Source organism: Mustela nigripes, chromosome 3 (genome assembly GCF_022355385.1).
Source record: "Mustela nigripes isolate SB6536 chromosome 3, MUSNIG.SB6536, whole genome shotgun sequence".
Lineage (NCBI taxonomy): Eukaryota > Metazoa > Chordata > Mammalia > Carnivora > Mustelidae > Mustela > Mustela nigripes.
The window spans coordinates 77,381,397-77,387,093 of NC_081559.1; positions in this window are offsets into that span (position 1 = coordinate 77,381,397).

Consider the following 5,697-nt stretch of genomic DNA (forward strand, 5'->3'; position numbering starts at 1 on the left):
TTTTCTGCTATTAATATATGTATTTCTTTGAGGTTATTTTAAAAGATTTACTACCTATTTGTTGTCAAATTCTGGGTTAAACCTGTTGGCAGGACACAAAATCATACATTTTGGAATATAAGTTAGTTAAAGGCCTGTGGAGATTTGTTGTGGCAGTTGCTTCAAGAATTGAAAAAGTAAAGTAAGATTTTATAATTGACATTACTGTGGATGAAATGACAGAATTCAATAAAACATTCTAGTATTTTAAATCAAGAGAATATGCTAAATTACTCAAACTACTGAATATTCTAGACAGCATTGAGATTATTTGGACACAGTCTGGCTCCTACTTCCCATGTTCACCCATTATTCTCTGACCTCATTGCTGCTGCTTTCTCCGTAACTGCTTCAACCACACCAGCCTCTGCTGTTGCTAGAAAATGCATAATCAAGACTCCACAACATTACCAGCATTTCCCTCTACCTATAATACTTTTCTGCCCAGAAACATCAGATCTGTGCTTGTGTTAACTCTTACTAAGCCTTCTCTGACCATCTTACTCAAAATTAACCCCCTTCCTTTTTTTTTTTTTAAATTTCTTTTCAGCGTAACAGTATTCGTTGTTTTTGCAGCACACCCAGTGCTCCATGCAATACGTGCCCTCCCTAATACCCACCACCTGGTTCCCCCAACCTCCCCCACCCCTGCCCCTTCAAAACCCTCAGGTTGTTTTTCAGAGTCCATAGTCTCTCATGGTTCACCTCCCCTTCCAATTTCCCTCAACTCCCTTCTCCTCTCTAACTCCCCTTGTCCTCCATGCTATTTGTTTTGCTCCACAAATAAGTTAAACCATATGATAATTGACTCTCTCTGCTTGACTTATTTCACTCAGCATAATCTCTTGCAGTCCCGTCCATGTTGATATAAAAGTTGGGTATTCATCCTTTCTGATGGAGGCATAATACTCCATAGTGTATATGGACCACATCTTATCCATTCGTCGGTTGAAGGGCATCTTGGTTCTTTCCACAGTTTGGCGACTGTGGCCATTGCTGCTATAAACATTGGGGTACAGATGAAATTGCCCCATTCTTAATATTTTATCTCCCTTTCCTGTTTTATTTACTGCATGCCCTAATTATTACCAACATTCTATATATATTTTAATTTGTTGTTTTTCCCATCAAAACTTGGGCTCCTGAACAGGGCAGAGATTTTTACTATGTTGTTTATACCAGTGTGTATTCCACTGTAGTCTTTCAAAAATTGCTTGTTAGAAGAAAGGGCGGGAGGAAGGACATATTCCTATGTTGTGTAGACTTTCATGTAATGCATGTTGTTGTGGTAGTTTAATACTAGCCACTGCAGGTTTCGAGTCAGGGTCTGGCAAATGGGCCACACCGTACATCAGTAGCAACATCTGATAGTGCTTGAGGATGACAGTTTGGAATGATAGGTCTGAAACATGATCCACATGGGACTCTGAGCAGCAGCAAATGTGAATGCCTTTTACCTAGGGTAAAGTCTTTTCCCAAAATGATTTAGAAATCAGGTCATTAGCAAGCGTATTCAATATATGGTATTTTGCATTCACTCATGATACGGAAACAATGGTTTAAGTGCCAGTTATCAATCTACTGTCTCTCAGCTCTAAACCCACCCTTCATTGCTTCTGCAAAAAGGAGAATGGACCACCGAAGGATTTTTTTTCCTTTGACCACTGGTATGATGCTGAATTTTGTCAGTGGAAGGCACTGTGTTAGAGAGACCTTTCAGGAGGAAGGTCTGGTCTGCTCCCAGGGTAGCCTCTTGCATTCCAGACCATTCTCTGGGAGTACAGGGAGACTCCTACGGTGCTCGAAGTTTCTCCATCTGGTATTGTGCGGTTGGCTCCTGTAACACCCGGTGACCAGGAGCCTTCCCATATAACTCACTGTGGTGGTTTTGTAGTAGTGCATGTGGTGAGACATCTCCCTGTCAACAGCTTTACCTGGCATCCTAGAGGGTGACCTCCCAGCAAGTTGTACCAGTCAATATCACAGCACTATCTCCGCCATCCAATGAGCTATGGCTTCACTCTGCAACAAGATTCAGACTGCAACCCTGAGGAGTGTTCTTCCTTGAACTCTCAGCCCCAGGGGTGGTTACTGCTCTTTATATCTGCTATTCCTATGTTGTGTAGACTTTCTAAACAATCCATAATTACTCTAATCCTGTTTTAGTTAATAAACCTTTATTAAACTTTCCCTGTTGAAATTAGTGTGTGGTTTATCTCTACTGATTGGATCCAGGCTGATTCAGCCTATAGTGTGCAGTCAATTATTTTAGTAATGGTTCTTGTGAAGTATTTTAACAGCAGTTCAGGTTATGTTACAATCATACAGATTATCATAATAACAGCTCAGATTGTAATTAATGTTGGAATATTTTTGAGGGTTTAATTCTATCAATATAAATGGTGTCCAATGTAAGAATATATAGCCTGATTTTGTTAATGCTTATTATCTACAGAATGATGAATTCTTTGGTTAAAAAAGTACATAAGGGCACCTGGGTGGCTCAGTGGGTAAAAGCCTCTGCCTTAGGCTCAGGGCATGATCCCAGGGTCCTGGTATTGAGCCCTGCATTGGGCTCTCTGCTCAGTGGGGAGCCTGCTTCCTCTTCTCTCTCTCTCTCTGCCTACTTGTGATCTCTGTCTGTCAAATAGATAAATAAAATATTTAAAAAACCATAAATAATACAATCTGCTTTTATTCCTGTTTTTTTTTAACCCACTCTTCCACTTGCATGTCAGCAGGGCAAGAAATGTGTCCCATTGCTTGCACTCTCCAAGCTCCCATTCTCTTTCAGTAGTTCAGTTCTCATAAATTTGTGAATTACTTAATAATCATTGTAATTACTGCTGTGCAACTTCATGAACTCTGAGGGGTAAATGAAAACATAATGTCTTGCCACTAGGGATTTGTGTATATATACTTTCTATAAAAGCAAATGTATTTTTTTCTGAAATAAGAGCCGGAGCTCTGAAGTCAGATTGTCTTAATTTGAATTTCTACTCCATTGCTTACATGGGTAAGTTAACATCTCCAGTCCTCTTCATTAAGTTGTTTCAAAGATGGAGATAATATAAGCTAATCTTTTAGCACAGTACCTGGCACATTGTTCTCAATAAGTATTAGTTACTATTATTAAAGTAGTAAAAGTGTAATAGTTACTGGGGTTGGATCCAGGTGGCAGCTTCATCTGATAAACCTACTTCCTTAGAATTGACTAGAAAGATAAATACATAAGTTTTCAAGAGCACAGGAAAACAAGAAACACTATCACCAGTGGAGTAGAAATTTTGAGTAATTTCTGAGTAAGGATAAAAGGAGCCACAAATCATGTATACTTAGGTCTTCTATGGAGATGGAATCATTCCAGAACTGCTCCAAGCTGAGACTATGAATGGTATTTTCTGGGGAGAGTGTGTTGGTATGGGCTGGGAGGTGAGTTGGGCATTTGGCATTTGGCCATCCCTACTTTTTTTTCTTCTTTTTTTAAAAATGTATTTATTTGACAGAGAGAGATCACAAGCAGGCAGGCAGAGAGAGAGAGAGAGAGAGAGGAGGAAGCAGACTCCCCATTGAGCAGGGAGCCCGATGTGGGACTCGATCCCAGGACCCTGAGATCATGACCTGAGCCGAAGGCAGAGGCTTTAACCCACTGAGCCACCCAGGCGCCCCGGCCATCCCTACTTTTGCTGAAGAATAGCAGTGGAGGCCTTTAGCCACTAGTTAAAACAGGGATATAAGTGCTTTGCCTGGTGAAGCAGATAGCTACTGAGAATATAGGAGCATTTCCTCTATCCCTATCATTAAAAACAAACTCCAAATGCCCCCCTGTAGTAATTAACATCATTCGATAGTGTGATTTTCACACAAAAAAAGACAAATAGATCAGTGGCAGAGTAGAGTACAGAACAGCAGAACCAGGTATATGTGAGTATGACTTTTCTTGTTTTGGTCACCGATAGATGCACTAGGATAACTCTAAGTTAAATGCTTTTCAGGAGCCACATCACATTACTTGGAGTCTCATATTGCACCTGTAATTATAATTTTTTTGATCCTGCTTTTTTTTCACATCTCCATCTTGCATGTTTTTGCCCCCGCCCACCCCAAGTAGAATTGAAAACTTGCGGGGTTGGGGGGAGATGGCTTACTCAAAAAGGAATTAAAGATAATTTAATAAAGGGTCAATTTACAAAGGTGTAGACAGAGGGAACATTCAGGAGATGGAAAAGCACCTTGAATCTAGCAATAGTAGACAGCCATTGCAACCTCTTGGACAGAAAGTGGAGTGGTTAAGAGAAGTTACCAGAACATTGGAAAACTTGTAGCCATGGAGAGTTACTGCTGAATAGAAGGGAGCAGTGGCCTTAGGTGGAGGTGCACAGCCATTGTCAAAATGGCCTGATGGGGAGGGAGCCCTGGAAATGCATACTGTACTTCTCTTTCCTCCCCTCCTCCGATCCCTTCCCTGTGACTTCAGTTGGCCAGCCTCAGCTGGAAGCAGGAAGTCCCTGGAACCCAAGATGGCACAGTCTTTATATATAAATCTTCTGAGGTACAGAACAGAAAAACATAAAAAATCTGTAGGATCCAAGAGAGAATATCTAGCATACTAAACACTGCAAATCATTTGGGATCCTGATTCTGCCACCCACCACATTGTTATTTTTGGTTTCATAAAATCTGTGAACTTGGGAAGAATGCCATGTCTGTCTTTATTCAGGTTATTTACAAAAAGGGTTGATTGCCTAGGATAGAGCAATTATTCATATTACCACCTATCATTAGACATAGCTCTCTCAGTTGAATTTTCTTTTTAAGTTAATCATTTAAACAACTGTAATCCATCCCCTAAGTAAATTCTTTTGTATGGTGTACAAGGCTAGTATGTTTGTTTTTTTCTCTGATGCCTAATGTTTCTCCATCCAACAACCTGATAATTCCATCACTGAAAGAACTAGCTCTTTATCAGCCATGATTTCGTAAACGAAAGCTTTCTCTGCTGTATCCTTTTAATAAGTGCTCAGAGTAAAAAGATTTATAAATTTTTCCCGGGATTCAAAAATGTATGATTTCACATAATAATAGCTTTTTATGTATAATTTACAACATTCTCCTTTAACTTTTAAAAAAACCCTGGTATGATAGAGGTGCCTGGCTGGTGCAGTGAAGCCTCCAAGTCTTGGTTTCAGCTCACGTTGTGATCTCAGGGTCTTGAGATAGAGTCCTGAGTCAGGCTCCAGACTCAGCGGGTGTCTGCTTGGTATTCTCCCTCTTCTTCCTTTGCCCTCCTCCACCCCCCTCATCTAAACTAACCAATTAACTAACTAAATAAATAAATAAGTAAACTGAGATAATAATTGACTATCTTCAGCTGTATGGCACTCTCACAGCATGCCTCAAATAAGACCGATCTGACTTTGGGGACATCATTAGCAGTTTTTCTCAGTACTTTTTCAACATGTAAAAAGAACTCATTTCATATTAGGGGCTCCCCTGTAGACTCTATTTTCTCATGGAACAAATATTTATTGGTCATCTGTCACACATCAGACACTGCTCAAGGCACTGGGGATACAATAGTGAGCAAAACACAAAAATTCCTGCCACTGTGGAGCTTGCAATCAAAGTAATATCATTAAGTAATAATCAGATATTATC